This window comes from Hyperolius riggenbachi, chromosome 8 (assembly GCF_040937935.1).
Source record: "Hyperolius riggenbachi isolate aHypRig1 chromosome 8, aHypRig1.pri, whole genome shotgun sequence".
Taxonomy (NCBI): Eukaryota; Metazoa; Chordata; class Amphibia; order Anura; family Hyperoliidae; genus Hyperolius; species Hyperolius riggenbachi.
The window spans coordinates 148314472-148334089 of NC_090653.1; positions in this window are offsets into that span (position 1 = coordinate 148314472).

Consider the following 19618-nt stretch of genomic DNA (forward strand, 5'->3'; position numbering starts at 1 on the left):
TAGATAGGTAGCTGCCCCCCAGTACAGGTTAGATTAGGTAGGTGCCCCCCAGTATAGGATAGATAGGTAGCTGCCCCCAGTACAGGTTAGATTAGGTAGGTGCCCCCCAGTATAGGTTACATAGGTAGCTGCCCCCCAGTACAGGTTAGATTAGGTAGGTGCCCCCCAGTATAGGATAGATAGGTATCTGCCCCCGAGTACAGGTTAGATTAGGTAGGTGCCCCCCAGTATAGGATAGATAGGTAGCTTGCCCAGTATAGGTTAAATAGGTAGGTGCCCCCTCATAATGGCAGGGGGAGCCAGAGCCGCGGGGAGGGCAGCCCGACCTCTTCCTCCCTCTCCTCTCCCGGCCGCCCTCCGTGCTCCCCCCTCGGACTGCAGCAGAGTTAGCGCGCAGGGAAGCGCTGCTATACACAGTTACTCACCTCCCTGGATCCGATCGCCGCTCACGCCCTGCTGGTCCCCTCTCTGCAATGTAGCCGCTGATACACACGTCACGCTGCTTCCTATGTAAACAGGAAGCAGCGTGCGTATCAGCGGCTGCATTGCAGAGAGGAGACCAGCAGGGCGTGAGCGGCGATCGGATCCAGGGAGGTGAGTAACTGTGTATAGCAGCGCTTCCCTGCATGCTAACTCTGCTGCAGTCCAAGGGGGGAGCTCGGAGGGCGGCCGGGAGAGGAGAGGGAGGAAGAGGTCGGGCTGCCCTCCCCGCGGCTCCGGCTCCCCCCTGCTATCACAGCGCCCCCCCTTCCTCTGGGCCTAGGGCAGCGGCACGGGCAGCACGGCCGTAGAAACGGCCGTGCTATCATGGAAGAAAAGTCAACAACTACAGATGTGCCTGTTCCCCTTCCTTGCTAGCAAGCAGCTTTTTTTCTGTTTGGACACTGGACATAGATTACACAGATAGCATTAGTCATTCCAGCCCCCAGCCTGTGTCTGACACCAAAACTCAAGAGAGGGGGGAGGTGGTCCCAGGAGGGAGAGAAACACTGTAAGTTCCATATCTATGTTCAGGGCCGGCCCGCTCATGAGGCGGGGTGAAACTTTTGCCTCAGGCGGCAAATTTCCAGGGGCGGCACCCGCCCGTCCGTGGGTGCGGGGAGCCGGCCCGCCGAGCTGGAGGGGTAGCTGGCAGGACGGGGGTATTGGGCCAGCGGCGGGGAGGGGGGTCGGACCCCCCCCTCCCTCGCCTGGGTCCCCCGTCCTCCGCTCCCCTCCAGCCTAAATAGACGCAGCCGTATATGTAAGAGGCACGGGCGGGGAGACACTCACCTCCTCCTCGCTCCAGCGTGCGCTCCACTGACATCACTTCCTGCAACGCTGCAGGAAGTGATGTCAGTGGAGCGCATGCTGGGAAGAGGTAAGTGTCCTCCCCGCCCGTGCCTCTTACATATACGGCTGCGTCTATTTAGGCTGGAGGGGAGCGGAGGACGGGGGACCCAGGCGAGGGAGGGGGGGGTCCGACCCCCCTCCCCGCCGCTGGCCCAATACCCCCGTCCTGCCAGCTACCCCTCCAGCTCGGCGGCCCCCCAGAGCGCCCCCCCCCCGAGGGGGGGGGAGGGGCGGCGGTGGCAATTTTTTAAAAAAAAATTTGCCTCAGGCGGCAAAAAGTCTAGGGCCGGCCCTGTCTATGTTAGTAGCAGTAGGGTATTGTACCGTGTTAGCCATCAGTAAAAGCAAGAAGTTTTAAACCAGGATGATACCATTTATTGACTAACTAAAAATGAATACAAATAAGCAAGCTTTTGGCCTTGCAGCCTTCGTCTGGCTTATGTCCTGTTAACTAACAGGATATAAGCCAGACGAAGGCTGCAAGGCCAAAAGCTTGCTTATTTTTATTCATTTTTAGTTAGCCAATAAATGTTATCATCCTGGTTTAAAAATTCTTGCTTATATCTATGTTACTGAGAGCATTCCTGCAGACTTGTTTTCAATGTACCATTACGGCCCGTTCTCACTTAGGCTATTAGCTGGTGATTCCCGCTAATCGCCAAAGTGCTAACGTTTTTCAAAGCGCTAGTGTAATGTTAACCTATGGCAGTGATCTCACTGCCTCGATTGCCGCTGATCGCGGGTGTTTTGTGATTAGCCGCAATCACAAAATGTGCAGCATTTTGCTGCTATTCAAGAGTGATCGTGATACAGTGCGCACAAAAGCGCTGATCGCGATCGCTCTGAATCTCGAGAGTGTACAGTGATTTTATCGCACTAATCGCGGTAAAATCAAACGGTTTTGCTACTTTTAAGTGTGAATGGGCCTTCAAGAGTTACATGAGCAGGGGCAATAAATCTTTTGGGGGCCACGGGGCCCCTGACCTTTTACTAGATCAAAGCGACTGCTTCTGATGCCTGGTGGATAATTAGCTCTGCCAAGTAACCACGGCCCTATTGTTTTGATTACTATGAAAAACTGTGTTTGCAGTTCTTTAAACTCTGATCCCCCCAAAATTGATTTTTGCCTGTTTTTTTTATTCTGCTGTCCAACAAGCTTCCACCAATATGAGAAACACTCACCAATCCCGTCTTACTATGCTACAGTTGCCCTTCAGGTCTCATCCACTAGAGGCTTCTGAAAGCGAATACACTGTGAGTAAAGTAAATATTTAAGATTAAATAGTGTGCCCATACATGACACAATCTCAGTTGTATGTACAATCAGTGAAAAAAGTTACCGTTTTTAAGCTGGAAATCTGGCATTTTGCTGCCACCACTTGGTGGAGAGACCTCAGACTAGCTATTCCTAAAAGGAAGAAAAACTGTTATTTACAACCTAACTAGCAACCAACAATTTATAAAGATAAGACAATGCGGTTGTGTGTCTCTTCTGAGGCCAGAGTTCTAGCATGAATCAGAATACAGGTAGTCCCCGGTTAAAGAACGAGATAGGGACTGTAGATTTGTTCTTAACTTGAAGCTGTCGCTTTTTCAGCGGGGGAGAGGAATCAATGATCGGGCACCATAGCCCGATACATTGATTCCCTGGCTACCGAATCCGCGGCCGGGAGTGCGCGTGCACGCGCGCGATCGGCCGCGGGAGTGCGCGGTAGCGTGCATGGTTCCTGGACGTAGAAACTACGTCCAGGAACTAAAATAGGTTAATAACATCTGTAAAGATGGGTCAACTAGCATATTTTTATTTCCTAGTGGCTAAAAACACATGACATATGAAGAAAAAAATCATTTTAAGTTTCTCTGGGTTCAACTGGCATATCAGCAGAACAGCTGGAACACAGATAGGAATATCTTTGAAGATTCTAGCAAAGTTTAGAGGTGTGAGATTTGGAGACTGTCGGGCTGGTAAGAGCGTGCTTTATGAAGTTCTGTCAACGAGTGATTAATGGTCAATCAGCAGGGTGCTGATAAGCTCAAGAATACCATTTGTTAAGGTGCGTACACACGCACTACTAAACAGCCTTATCAGTCTGCAGATAGACTGTACACACGCACTACTGTCGGGAGAACGACCGCCCAGCGGGAGGGTCTGGTGGACCGGTAGTTCTCTTTAGTAGTGCGTGTGTATGCACCTTTAAGAGTTGAGAGATAAAAAGCTAATCACTCTGTTCTGGCTGTTGTGATCCTGTAATTGATATATGATGCATTAGATATTGAATTCAATATTTAAAAAATAGCAAAGGCATTACAATTTCCCTATTAACAGACCTCACCAAGAAAGAGGTGATTCCTATTACTTAGCCTTCCAAAGCCTGCTTGGCTTTTCCTGAATTAAAACAAGCTGTTTGCGCTGTCCCAATCCTGGTATACCCAGTGTAATGAATAGCGGAGATGCCGCCGCGCGGTCTGACGGCAGGGCGGCTGTCTCCGCGTTCAGACCGACCGGCGGTTTCCGCACAGCAACATGTCTCTGGTTTGCCTGGGCCTTCTAGTGCACACAGATGGAGAGCTACGCGCCCGCGCGCCAGAAGACAGGACCTTTATGCCAGCAGGAGAGGTATCAGCTGATCAGGACGATCAGCTGATCCCAGCGGAACTCCTGATTGGCTGAGTGGCTGGGGGTGGCGCTGCGGAGCGCTGTAGTATATATAGATCTTGCTTGTCAGTTGCTGGTTGTCTGCCGTTGCGAATACTTACGTGTGAGCACTCAGACCTCAGTCAGATCCTACAGTGTGTTAGAACCAGTTGGAACTGGGAATTCACACTTAGCCAGATTCCGCTCTTGATGTTTACTTTGTCATCACTGTGTTATACTTTAGATCAGTTCCAGGGTGTTGAGACCAAGGACCTCACACCCAAGCATAGGATTACTGTGTTATTACTGTGTTATACTTTAGACCAGTTCCAGGGTGTTGAGACCAAGGACCTCACACCCAAGCATAGGATACTGTGTTATTCTTTAGACTAGTTCCCGGGTGTCGAGCCCAAGGATCTCACACCTCAGACTAGGATTGTGCTTGATATCTGTTATGACCTCTGGCTCTGTTGACCTCTCTCTTGCTTTCTGATTTGGTACCTCTGCCTATCTGTCTACCAGTTGCCAACCTTGCCTGTACCTGGTTACCGAATCAGCCTTCTGTCTCTGTACCTTATCTGCTCGTGTGTTGCCGACCTGGCCTGTCTGACCCTTCTGACTGTCACTCATCCCTCGAGTGATCAGTCTGTCTGTACTACCCGTGACACTAATCCACCAGGTGTCAGTTAGCTGCAAGGACCTCCTGCTCCTCAGAGAGTCCTTCCTGCAGTTCAGCCAGTGGCCTCTACCCCATAGGAGTCCACTGGCTGCAGTACAGTCTGATTCCCAATCCATCTGGGAATCCTTGGCTGCAGTACAGTCTGATTTACAGTCCATCAGGGAATCAATGGCTGCAAGATTATCTCTATCTCCTCCTCTTCAAGAGATAGTCCCGGCACAGCCAGAGGCCACCTGCCCCTCAGGTGGTCACTGGCTGCAGTAGTATCTGTGTCTCTCGCTCCACGGGAGATAGCCTTACAGTTGCACCAAGCACTTACACTCATTAGGTGTCCAGAAGTTAGTCATACTTGTATTATTGGTGATTCTGCAGATCATCCATAATCAGGTATACATCTGTATTGTTGGTGATACTGCAGATCATCAATAATCAGATACTCTCTGTGTGCTGACACCAATCGTTACAGAACGGCAGACCCAAAAAAACAAAATGGACACACTCAACAGCCGTATTGATGGACTAACCACCTCGGTGGAGAATTTCATCAGGGTGTTGGATGGCCAACAGACCAAGATCACTGCTTTGTCTGGGTCCATACAAGTCCTTCAAACGGCTGTGAATGCAGTGCGATCTCCTCCTGTTACAGACTTGCGTATGTCTGTACCCGAAACCTTTTCTGGGCATAGATCTGACTTTCAGAACTTTAGAAATCGAGTATTGTCTTATTTTGAGTTAAGACCTAATTTATCGGGAACTGAGGCACAGAGAATTACTTTTATAAAGACCCTTTTGTCAGGGGACTCACAAACATGGGCATATAGCCTTCAGGCAGGGCATGAGGCTTTGTCATCAGTTGAAGAATTTTTTAAGGCTATGGCCGTAATTTATGATGATCCGGACATTGCTTCCACCGCTGAGCGGAAGCTTAAGACTTTGCGTCATTGTAAAGATCCGGTAGAAGTTTACGCAGCTGAATTCTGGAAGTGGGCTGTGTAAGCTTGGTGGGGGACATTTGCATTGTTAGACTGCTTTTTATCAGGTTTATCGGATGCAGTTTCTGATTTGATGTTGGGACATCCTGAATCGAAATCTATTGATGAGGCAATCTCTTTAGCAGTACGGGTTGATCGCCGTTTACGCTATCAAAAACAAACCCGGGGTAAGAATACTGTAAGAGATGTCTCTTACGCCTCTCCTCCACCTGTGTCGCCTCCGCCAGAGCCAATGCAAATTGGACATTCAAGATTGACACAGGTGGAAAAGAATCGCAGGAAAACAGAACAGCTCTGTTTGTACTGTGCAGAGGAGGGTCATAAGGTCCAAGATATAGTACAAGGGAGAAGCAAACGTTTATCACCTAGAAAAACGACTGCACGCCAAGGGTATTACCTCCGACTACACCTAGGCGGCAGCGTTTCCCGACTTTTTGGGACAATTCTGCACTCTATGACGCCCCTCTGCACAGTATAGACAGAGCTGTTTTTTTTTTTTCGTCAATCAAAAGTGTTTATTTAGGATTAACAACAGTACAAAAAGAATATATCGAAAAGTACAGCAGTATACAACGGACATTTCAAATCAAGTGGTTTAAGACCTATATAAATTAAGTACCATACATCATAACAGGATAATAATGGTTATAGTAAATATCAAGCGAGATGCCTGTAAGTAATGTACATATAGTTTACTCTAGGACAGGTTTTTGTCTATCCATTTGTCCCAAACTTTATTAAATTTATTCGGGCAGTTTCGGTGTGCATAAATCAGTTTTTTATAAGGAAGGGATTTTCTAATTTTACTTTTCCAGACCTCTAGTGTGGGTGCAGTAGGAGAGAGCCATCTAAAAGTTACACACAACTTGGCAGTGAACAAGGTTTCGGTTAGTAAAACTTTATCAAATTTGGGGGTGTCTTCATCTAGAAGATTTAATAGACAAGTTTTCATATCCAAGGAGACAGGAGAACCCATCAGATCATGTAGAAAATCAACGACCTGTTTCCAGAAGTCTGCTATTGGTGGACACTTCCAGATAAGATGGATAAAGGAGGGGTTAAGGGCGTAGCATTTGGGGCATGCCCTGGAAGAAGTAGGAGAATACTTAGCGATACGAGCTGGGGTTAAGTAACTTTGATGCAGGGTATATAGTTGTGTTAGTCTATCTTTTAAACAGGGGGAAACACGTTTAGGGGAGGATAAGCATTCCTCCCAGTCCTCCTCATCTATTTCAACTTCCAGAGCCATCCATTTCTCTCTTGCTTTATCAGTTATGGGTATAGTGTGTGGTTCTAGTAGTATCTGGTATAGTAAGCCGATGTGATGTTTATGCGGGCCATCTTTCAGTTCCTCCATAATTGGGGATACTCTAGTGGAGGGTAAGCCTATTGGGAATTGGGCCTGCAGAGCATGGCGCAGTTGGGTATACATGAAATGGTGTATAGGTAGAAGTGGAAAATGAGCCTTAAGAGTGGAGAAGGGGATGAGATTGGAGGCATGTATTATTTGTCCAAGGTAGACAATACCTGCATTCGACCAGACATTGGTATTGTCCAGCTTTGTTAGTTCGGGAAGTTGAGGGTTGTGCCAGAGTGGGGTGTGGTATTCATAGACCTCTTTGGGGTATAGCTTAGATATTGCCTGCCAGATTAGGGCGGCCTGTCTTAAGATAGTGTTTTTGGGTTGCCTTAGAAGTAGAGTACCTTTAAGTAACGCAAAGGGAAGATTATGTAGTTTACTTAGGGCTGAGTGGCCAAGCAACTCCGGAGATTGGGATGAATTTGTAATAAACCAGTGTGAAATATGTTCTAATTAGGCAGCGTAGTAATAGAGGCGCATGGCTGGGAGAGCCAAACCTCCCGAGGTGGTCGGGCATTGGAGTGTTTCATAGTTGAGTTTAGAGCGAGATTTGGCCCATATAAGAGATATTAGTAGGGATTTTAATTTCCTAAAAAAGTTTGTTACTATAAACACTGGGGAGTTATGAAGGATATAGAGAATTTTAGGAAATAGTACCATCTTTATTAAATTTATGCGGCCGACCACTGATAGGGGTAGTTTAGTCCATGAAGAGATTTTTGCCTGTACTAGGGTGAGTAACGGGAGTACGTTGTCAGTGTAATATTGCTTTGGGTTAGCAGTTACCAGAACGCCCAAATATTTAAATTTGGTCACAATTTGCAAGGGGCATAGTAATGGAGTTATGGAGACCTCAGCCTTGTCCAGCCCCATTATGGTTGATTTTCCCCAATTTACAGAGAGGCCCGAATATAGACCCATTTCTCTAATAAGGTCAAAGGCCCTATTAAGGGAAACGTATGGGTCGGCCAGATATAGTATAGTGTCATCAGCGTATTGGCTGATCTTTTCTTCAATACCCTCAATATAAAGACCCTTAATTTGTGTATCAGCTCTAATCTTGCATGCTAATGGTTCAGCTGAGAGAGCATAGAGTAGTGGTGACAAGGGGCATCCTTGCCTGGTACCACGGCCTATCTGAAACGGGGAAGATAAGGAGGAATTTGTACAGACTCTCGCCATTGGTTTTGTATAGAGTATCTGAACCCATTTGATGAAGTGGTCGCCAAAACCAAACCTCGCCAGTGTGGCCATCAAAAAGGGCCATTCCACTGCATCAAAGGCCTTTGCCGCGTCTAATGATACAATGACTCGTTGACCAGTATTTGAGTGTGATGCTTGGATATTGGAAAATAGCCGCCTTATATTGAGTGAGGTTTTTTTCCCAGGCATAAAGCCTGTTTGGTCATTATTAATTAGGGTAGTAATTACTTGGCTTAATCTATTAGCAAGTATATTTCAGCTAAAATTTTGACATCTTGGGTAAGTAAAGAGATAGGGCGGTAAGAGTCACAATAAGTGGGATCTTTACCAGGTTTTGGGATTAGAATAATTAGGGCCGTGCGCATGGATAAGGGCAGTTCTCCAAGCTCAAAGGCGTGTTGCAGGGTTAAGAGTAAGGGGTTGGCGACCACCTCACCAAATCTTTTGTATATCTCTCCTGGGATACCATCTAGTCCCGGAGCTTTCTTGTTTGGCAGTGAATGTATCGCTAGTTCTACTTCTTCCATAGTAATTGGAGCTTCTAACAACTCTCTGTGTTCTGGAGATAACTTAGGCAGATCAATCTCTGAGAGGTAGATTTCAGCTTCCGGTTTATCAAACTCTGACTGTGCAGTGTATAGATGTTTAAAATAATCAGTGAAACAGTCATTGATTTGCGCAGACCCTACTATCAGTTTACCTGTAGGATCTCGAATGTGTGGTATAGTAGATATAGCATTCCTATCTTTTGCCATTCTGGCCAAGATAGTCCCGGTCCGCTCCCCTTGTTCATAAAATGATTGTTTATGGAAGAAGTTTTTAGCTTGTTGCTTCTCCTTTAGTAGATCTCTAAGTTGGTTTTGTGCAGACTTCCAAGCTCTCTCCGTGTCCCCAGAGGGGCCCGATATGTAAAGTTGTTCCAAAATTGGGATTTGTGCTTGTAATTTCTGGATTGTATTATTGGTGTCTTTTTTGTAGTGTGAAACTGCACTAGTAAGTGTACCTCTGAGATATGCTTTAAAGCAATCCCAGATCAAAGAGTGATTTTCCTCGTCGCGATGAGTGAAGAAGAACGACTGTAATTGGTCCACTAACCAGTCCTCTGAGGGAAACAGAGAGAGCCAGAATGGGTTGAATTTCCAAATATATTGTTTAGGGGTATCGTACCATCTTAAAGTAACAAAGATAGGGGAGTGATCTGAAACAATCCTGGGCAGTGTGCCTATATCGCCCACCAGAGGCAGCAAATTCGCAGAAAGGAAGCAATAATCCAGTCTAGATAGCGTATTATATGAGGTAGAAAAACAGGTATACTGCAGTATGTTCGGGTTTAAAAGTCTCCATGCATCTAGTAGTAATAATTCTGCAATCAGGTTAGCAAATGGGGTGGTTTTGGCCGCCGCAGCTGGAAAGCGGTCTAGAGCCGGGTTACATACCGAGTTAAAGTCTCCTATCCATATATTTGGACATGGGGGAAGTGTTAAAGTGAATTGAAGGCCTTCTTTAAGAGCTATAGAAGAGTATGGTGGAGGGATGTAGAATGCCAGCAGATTCAGCGGCTTACCATCAAGAGTACAATGCATAAAAACGTATCTGCCTGTGGAATCTGTTTTAATTTTAATTGGCAGGAAGGGTAAGGAACGATTTATTAGGATTGAGACCCCACGTGAGTATTGGGAGTATGTTGAATGATATGCTTTCCCCACCCATCCCCGTTCTAGTGCCCTGATTTTACTACCAGTAATATGTGTTTCAAGCAATATTAAGATATCGGGTTTCTGTTTGTGCATATAATTTAGAATTAGGGAGCGTTTAAAGGAGTCGTTCAAACCACGAACATTCCAACAGATAAGTTTAAATTCTCTATCAGCCATTGCAAACCTCTGGGGGGATAACAAAACCTGCCCAGGGATATCCCAGTATACATCTATTGGGATCAAACCCGTTGCCTATATACATTCTAGTCATGTACCGTATACACTTTTGATTAAAGATTGACGTGTGTAAGCAAAATAATAAACTAAAGAGAGAAAAGAACAAAAGTAAATTCCCAGTGTAACATGTAACACCCTGTCCCAAAGCAAACGGCTTAAGGGACCTTAACCCAAACAGTAAAACTTTAGCTTGACACAAGCGCATCCAGGCTATCCGCCGTGTGGATGCGTTTAGTCGCAGTAGTGGAAGGTACTCAAAGAGTAAATATCTAGCTGTATGTGGTGGGGGGGTGTTTGGACACCACAGAGAACAGCCGTCTTACAAACTTTATAAAACTTAGAGGGGGGTTCATGTCAGAACGGGGCCAGCCCACCCTTAAACAGCATAATGTGGAAACCTATAACGAAGTGAACATAGAACACTCTGAAAATAGACATAATACCCATAAATGACATTTCAGCGTAGAGAGGAGTCTTGAGGCCATCATATTCAGCACGTAAATATGGCAATCTGTATCGTGTAGTCACACTGTAAATATTAATATTGCATTGCCAGGGCATTACCCTATAGCCAAAGTACTTGAGTTTAGCGGAGCAGTGTGCCCAGCTACAAACCAGGTGTGGGTATATAATAACTCCAAGCTTGATAAGAGTTATTGCCAGGTATCATCACAAAGGGACATGTTTATATCTAGGGTGCTTCAAGTGACCTGCAGCCGCAAGTCAGGCGCCCACTGTTCCTATGACGCAGTGTCTCAGTAATAAGAAAACATGAACATATATCAAGGGCAGCTTGAGAATATCAAAATTCCTATGAGAGTTCGTCTAGGGTAATATTTAGTGTATGGCCGGGACTTTGTCTTATAGCCATTTGAGTATCCAGGTTGATCAAGTCCGCAACAGAGGGGCAAGTCGTATTGGGCCCAAGTCCATATCAGCGTGGTGGTGACGTAGCAATGGCGCCTCGCGGTCTAGCTTCCAGCCAAGTAAATACTTCTGAGGGTTCCGTAAAGAAGTGGACTTTTCCGTCCGCTTGTATGCGGAGCTTAGCTGGATATAGCATAGCATAAGGTAGCTGTGATGCACGCAGCTTCTTTTTAGCTTCCGTGAACTTAGCGCGGAGTTTCTGGACCTCCATAGTGTAGTCGGGGTAGAAGGATATTACTGTATTTTCATATTCTATGGAGCCTTTGGCACGAGCAGCTTTTAGAACTGCGTCACGGTCTCTATAGTTCAGCATTTTAAATATAAAAGTACGTGGTGGTGCACCCGGGGCTGGGATCTTAGCTCCTATGCGATGAGCTCTTTCCACAACAAAAACTTTTGAGAAAGTGAACTCACCAAACAGTTCTGAGAGTAGAGTCTCTGTAAATTTCTCGGCGTCCGCTCCCTCTGTCTTCTCCGGGAGTCCCACTATTCTAATATTCGAGCGGCGCTGCCTATTCTCTTGATCTTCTTGGCGGTCGGTTATTACCTTTAAACCTTTCTGCGAGGCGCTCATCTCCAAACTCAGGGGTCTCACTGTGTCTTCCAGGGAGCCAACTCTCTTCTCCACATCAGACACGCGGCCCTTCAGGTTGCGGAGGTCCTGCCGGAGCAAGGTGACGTCTGATTTCACAGAGTCCAGGGTAGAAGTGATTTGTATAAGGCTAGCCTGGCATGCCGTTACTGCTTCCAGCACTTGCGCCAGCGTAGGGCGTTTTGCTTTAGGTGCCGAGGATGATTCATCATCTGAGGGAGCTTGAGAAGACGAGCCGGCGCCATCTTGGTCCTCGTGGCGGAACTTCTGCAGCTTGGTAAGAGCCTCGGAGTTCCGAGATTGAGCCATCTAGGATACTGGTAGGGCTAGGATCTCATTCCAGACAGTTTAGGAGCACTTTGTGGGGTAAATAGACCCTCTAGGATCAGTCCAGGATACAAACAGACGGGAGCTCTTCAGCGGCACGTCCTCACGCCATGAGCTTCTGGTCACGCCCCCTAGACAGAGCTGTTTTGTTTCTCTGCGCCTCCGTTCCACCCGGGACAATCTTGACCGACCAATCTGCATTGGTTCTGGTGGAGGTGAAGCGGGTGGAGATGGAACAGATGGAGGTGCAGTGTAGGACACATATCTCACATTGTTCCTACCCCGGGTCTGCCTTTGATAACGTAGACGACGATCACCCCTGAATGCTAATGAAATAGCCTCATCGATGGATTTTGGCTCAGGATGACCCAACATTAGCTCTGAGACCGCGTCTGACAGCCCTGACAAAAAACAGTCTAGTAGTGCAAATGTACCCCATCTGGCTGAAACTGACCATTTTCTGAATTCAGCTGCGTAAATTTCGACCGGATCCCTGCCCTGCCGCAAAGTTTTGAGTTTCCGCTCAGCGGTAGAGGCAATGTCCGGATCATCGTAAATTATAGCCATGGCTTTAAAAAATGCCTCAACCGAGGCTAAAGCCCCATCCCCAGGCTGGAGATTATATGCCCAGGTCTGGGAATCCCCTGACAATAGTGTCTTAATAAAAGTAATTCTTTGAGCTACGGTTCCTGAAGAATTAGGTCTCAACTCAAAGTATGATAACACTCGATTTCTAAAGTTCTGAAAGTCAGATCTGTGGCCAGAAAACCGTTCAGGTACAGACATGCGTATGTCTGTGCTAGGAGGAGATCGCACTGTATCCACAGCCCTCTGTAGGGCTTGTGCAGACCCAGACAAGGCATTGATCTGGGTCTGATGGTTGTCCAGCACTTGGATGAAATTTTCCACCGAGGTGGTGAGTGCATTCAGACGGCTGTTGAGTGCGTCCATTTGGGTTTGGTCTGCCGTTCTGTAACGATCGGTGTCAGCACGCAGAAAGAATCTGATTATTGGTGATCTGCAGTATCACTAAGAATACAGATATATACCCGATTATTGATGATCTGCAGAATCACAGATAATACAGATATATTACTGACCTCTGGACACCTATGTATATAAGAGTGTTTGGTGTAACAGTAATACTTTGAGAAACACACCTGATGAGCAGGTGATATTAGGCAGTATAGGCAATACTGCTTTAGAGAGTACAGGAACCTTCCAGCAGCCTGAGACTCTCCAAGGGGTGGAGTCAGGTTGGAGGTAGGAAGGACCAGAGGGTGAGTGACACCAGAAGGTGGATATCACTATCTGATCCGGCGACTATCTCTAAAGCTGGCCATACACTGGCCCGATTTGCCACCGTTTCGACAGCAGATTCGATCACTGGGATCGAATCTGCTGCCAATCGTTCGCGCTACACGCCGAATTTCGATCCATTTCGTCTGATCCCGTTGATCTCTCCGTGCGGAAAATTACCGTCGATTGCCCGCGGGTAGGGAGCGCGTCGCTAGCGGCGTTCGAGTACCCGACGACCGACGCAATAGAGCCGCATACATTACCTGCTCCGCCGGCACGACTACCCCTGGTCACCGCTGCTCCGTGTCCGCGCTGGTCTCCGGCATGCTTCAGTTCCTCCTGCCCGGTAGGAAGTTTAAACAGTAGAGGGCGCTCTACTGTTTAAGCTTCCTGCCGGGCAGGAAGAAGTAAAGCATGCTGGACCTGGAGACCAGAGCGGAGAAGACAGCGGAGACCTGGGGACTGGAGTCGCGCCGGCGGAGCAGGTAATGTATGCGGGCATCGGGGTGGGGGTAGCGGCGGCAGCATCACCACCACCACCACAACAGATTGTGAACGGTTTAAGGCTGAAATCGGTTCACAATCTGTTTGCAGTAAAGGTAGCCATACGATCCCTCTCTGATCAGATTCGATCAGAGAGGGATCTATCTGTTGGTCGAATCTGATGGCAAATCGACCAGTGTATGGCTACCTTTAAGGGGAGAGATAGCTCTCGAGGTCGGGCAAGCCAGGTCGGCAACACATGGACAGACAAAGTACAAAGACAGAAAGCTGATTCGGTATCCAAGGCAAGCAGGGTTTGGCAACTGAATATCAGATATGCAAGGTACCGAATCAGTGATCAGAGGAATAGTCAGGAAAGCAATAAGTCATAACAGATATCAAACAATGCCTAGTCTGGGTGTGAGGTCCGTGGTCTCTACACCCTGGAACTAGTCTGATGTATAACAAGTTCCCTAATCTGGGTGTGAGGTCCGTGGTCTCTACACCCTGGAAATAGTCTGATGTATAACAGAATGATAACACAAGTTCCCTAGTCTGGGTGTGAGGTCCGTGGTCTCTACACCCTGGAACTAGTCTGATGTATAACAGAATGATAGCACAAGTTTCCTAGTCTGGGTGTGAGGTCCGTGGTCTCTACACCTTGGAACTAGTCTGATGTATAACAGAATGATAACACAAGTTCCCTAGTCTGGGTGTGAGATCCATGGTCTCTACACCCTGGAACTAGTCTGATGTATAACAGAATGATAACACAAGTTCCCTAGTCTGGGTGTGAGGTCCGTGGTCTCTACACCCTGGAACTAGTCTGATGTATAACAGAATGATAACACAAGTTCCCTAGTCTGGGTGTGAGGTCCGTGGTCTCTACACCCTGGAACTAGTCTAACATATAACAGAGCAATAATACAAGTTAACTGGCTCAGTGTGAATTCCCAGGTCCTCCTGGTTCAAACACACTGTTGGATCTGACTAAGGTCTGAGTGCTTCCACGTAGTGTTCGCAACGGCAGACAATTTGCAACTGGCCAGCAGTAACTATATATGGAGTAGTGCTCTCTGGCGCTACCCTTAATTGATCAACCAATAGTTACCAGCTCTGGGGTCAGCTGATCGGCTCGGTCAGCTGATCCCCCCTTGCCCATCATAAAGTTCTGCCTTTCAGCGCGCGCGCGTATTCCTAAGCCTGTGTGAACTAACAGACTCAGCCACACCAGACACACGCTGCTGCGTGCAAACCGCCACTCTGGACGCGGAACCAGCCGCCTTGCTGTCAATACATGCGGCGGATTTCCGCGTTCTGCCATGTTACCAGACGCATGCTTCCGTGTGCAAACCGCCGCATTGGACGCGGAATCAGCCGCCTTGCTATCAGCACACGCGGCGGCTTTTCCGCGTTCTCTCACATAGGAATAGTATATTTTTCAAGATACAAAAACAATGCATTGCTTTTTCCTGCCGGGTGGATGGTGATTGGTTGCTTGTGGTTGGTACAGATGCCCTATTATGTTTATTCATTACAACTGAACTTGGTTTTCATGTTAATAGGTCTGAGTAGAATCTTTTAAAGGGGAACTAAAGTAAGAGGTATACGGAGGCTGCCATATTTATTTCCTTTTAATCAATACCAGTTGCCTGGCAGCAATGCTGGTCTATTTCTCTGCAGTAGTATCTGAATAACACCAGAAACAAGCATGCAGCTAGTCTTGTCAGATCTGACTTTAAAGTCTGAAACACCTGATCTGCTGCATGCTTGTTCAGGGGCTATGGCTAATAGTATTAGAGGCAGAGGATCAGCAGGGCTGCCAGGCAACTGGTATTGCGTAAAAGGAAATAAACATGGCAGCCTCCATATACCTCTCTCTTCAGTTCCCCTTTAAACACAAAGGCCTAAAACGAAAACGTTTAGGCCTCCCAAAATGAACTAGCAGCTCATTTCTAGGGGCATGCAGTCTGTGCGACCGCCCTGAGAGTTGAGGGGGGGGGGGGGGCGCCATGATGGAGGGGGAGCCGCGGCTGCGGGGAGGGCCTCCTCTGCATAGCCGCTGATACACGCTCTACTTCCTGCTAATCAGAAAGTAGAGCATGTGTCAGGAACCGGCCCCGCGGCAAGCCTGTAAATACGGTTCCCAACTGCGGGTTTGACCAGATCGAGGGGGGAAGCAGCCTTAGTCGAGCTAACACAAGGCTGTGACCCCTCAGAACACTTCTCACTGCCACCACTAGCTGTTGCTAGACACTTCCACTCTGCTGTCGAGTGATCTGCACGCAATCCGCGTTTTCGTATTCGGGTCAGCTTTGCGCTTTAGGCCGAATACGGGAACGCCACACACACACACACACACACACGCACGCACACACGCACGCACGCACGCACGCACACACACACACACACACACACACACACACACACACTACAATCGTACAGTAGCAAGGCACAATCAGGCACTGACTTTGTAACGCAAGTTACACTGCAGTCTCTTCTAGGCTATGAGCGTTAGCTTAGTACAGCAGAAGTCAAACTTATTAAATAACGATTTAATATTCCAGAAAAAAGTGGAACAATGCAGAAAATAATATATACAAAAGATTTTCAAAAACAAAGTAAAAAATGCAAAATAAAGGTTACAAAGGTACACACAAGGATATTTGCTTACCAAAATAAACAGGGATCAAGATAGAAGAACCTTGGACTTGGTTTTGTGGACGGACACAGTTCTGATTGGATCAGGAGTCCACCTAGCTTCAGCTACCATCAGGAGCGGACTGATTTTAGGTATCTGCCCCTGCCTTTTATTCTGGGAGATTTGCCTTGAGGCTGCAAGCCCGTTTGGAAGGGGGGAACTAGTTTTAATTAAATTTCCAGACATAATTGAATTCCCAGATTGTTCAGTTTGTCGTATCCTTTCTGTGATATGCAAACTTCACAGGTTTTTCCTGTCCCACTTTTGATCTTCGCAGATTTCAAACACTCAAACGCTTCCAGCACAATATTCAGACCCAAGTCATCAATTTGAATGTGTTTTTTTATTTTTTCCTGTCCTGAGGTACATCACTCAGTCCACAAAACTAAAGAAGACCCCAGGAAGCAGCTTTTACTTTCACTTAAGGATTTTAAAAATGATTTCTTTGTGGTTCTTAACCACTTCAGCCTAACTGGACGAAAATTTTCGTCCAGTTAGGCTGTGCGCACTCCCACGGGTCGCGTGTGCTCCCCCCCCCAGCGATCAATGAAAGGGATTATAAATCCCTTTCACTGATCGGACCCCCCCCCAGAGAAAAGCCGACAGCGTCTCTTCAGACGCTGCGGCTTTTCTGAGATCAAAAAGTTCCCCTGCTTCTATCTTCTTCCTGGGAGCGAGATCGATCGCTCCCAGGACTTTTTGACTGTGGCCATCTTGTGGCCAAATAGAAAACTACACCAAAAATCACTTTACATTGAATAAATACATTTTTACACTTGTAAAATCCCCTGTTTAACTCCGACACCTAAAAATACCCACATACAAGTTTTAATAAAAAATAAAATAAAAAATTACAATAATAAAAAAAAAAAAAACAAATAGTTACCTAAGGGTCTACACTTTTTAAATATTCATGTCAAAGGAGTATATCAATATGATTTATTAAATTATGGGCTTCTCAATAGTGATGGACGCAAATTGATAAAATGCACCTTTATTTCCACATAAAATATTGTCGCCATACATTGTGATAGGGACATAATTTTAATGGTGTAATACCCGGGACATATGGGCAAATACAATACGTGAGTTTTTATTATGGAGGCATGTATCATTTTAAAACTATAATGGCTGAAAACTGAAAAATAATACATTTTTTCAGTTTTTTTCTTATTCTTCCTGTTAAAATGCATTTACAGTAAAGTGTCTCTTAGCAAAATGTACCACCCACAGAAAGCCTAATTGGTGACGGAAAAAACAAGATATAGATCAGTTCATTGTGATGAGTAGTGATAAAGTTATTGGCAAATGAATGGGAGGTGACGGAACCAACAGGTTTTGGTCTAGTCCATCTCTTCATGGGGGATTCTCACATTTCTCAGCATGGCCTTTATAACTTTCAAAGACACTCCTTAAAAATAATTTATATAAAGATGCTGGCCAGCCTCCCTGCTCGCTGCACAGTTTTTTTTTAGCAGTTAGACGGAGCAACTGCCATTCACTAAGTGCTTTGAAAAATAAAGAAAACCCTAAGAACCCCCCACTAGGAGATGGGCTAGTCCAAAACCTGTTGGTTCTGCCAGATTTCTCCTACCCACTGTAAGTGAAAGCAACCTAGGAGAAATGTAATTAAGGGCTCATTTTACTCTGGAAGAAATGTACTTCTTATTTGTATGTGTTTACACGTATTGTACATTTTACAATGTTCACGATAATGGTCCTTTAAGCACCTGAGGAACACATGTTTATACCCCCCCTAGTGACCAGGCCATTGTTTACATTTCCACACTTTACAACTTTAATGGTTTATTGCTCAGTCATACAACTTAGCACCCAAATGAATTTTACCTCCTTTTCTTCCCACTAATAAAGCTTTCTTTGGGTGGTCTCTGATTGCTGCTGCGATCTTTACAGCCATTAGGAGGGACAGTTAAGTGACAGGGCTGTCCTCTGTACAGCGATGCGCTAGATTGCAGCACTGTACACATATTTATTAGCTGTTTATGTCTTTAAGTCAGCTTATCAGCTCCGATTGTGAGTGGCAGGCTGATGACGAAGCTCTGCTTTGTTTACAGCAGGGAACGTGTGCTCGAGCGAGCGCTCATTCCCTGCAAATCTCGTTTCTGGCGAGATCACGCCACCTGGCGTGAGCAAGGAACGAGTAAGCCACTCTGCCACTTGCAATCCTGCGTTAGGTGGTCACAGAGTGGTTAAAGTGATCCGGAACTCAATTTGCACTTCTTTGAAGCCATGGCGACAATACTGTTCTGAGTACAAACTGCTTAGAAACTCACACCTTTTTGGAATTAGAAATTGATTGGCTCATACAATTCCTTTTAAAACAGTGCCTGTATGCTTGTATTTAGCTAGCCAGTGAGTGATTAACTTAATTTAGCTGTAGTCAGTGACACACTGATTCTACTGCTCTATTACTGTATACTTGTTAGCTAGCTAAGCCAGCCAGCCAGCCAGTGATCAGCTTCAGGTAGTTGCATTCAATGCCACTGTTCAGTTACTAAGTTTAGTCAGTGACATTGTACTGTTCTATTAGTGCAGGCAGACCGCTGTCCACTAATTTTTTTGCTCTTTATTATTTTACTGTATATCACTTGTATTCAGCTCTTTAGCCAGTTATCAACTTAAGTTAGTTGCATTCACTGCCACTGGTCAGTCACTAAGTTTAGTCAGTGACATTGTACGTTGCTAGTAGCGTGCAGCCAGTTACTTTGCTGTGCACATTGTGCAGTCAGACCGCGGCGCTGTCCAGTGATTTTCATGTTGTATTACTGTATTCAGTATTTGCGCTGTCTGTGCATTTGTCTGTATTTTTCTTTCTTTTCTGAAAAATCAATAAAAGCCCCCTGTTATATTCCATCTGTCCCCAGACCCACACACATATTGACTGTAAAAAGCAGTACACTTTCTCTACCTTGAAATTTTGTGCATAGTATACATGTCTGGCAGGGGTCATGGGTGTGGCAGGAGAGTAGGCGCTCAGCTGTAGGGGGTGCAGCAGAGAGGCGTCTATCCGCAGCACAGCCTGGGCCGAGTCAGCCGACGCCAGTGACACCCATTTTCAGCACCTTGGTCGTTCAGGAGCTTGAATCACAGGCATTGATGGACATGATGATGCAGGAGCAGCCCATCATGAGTT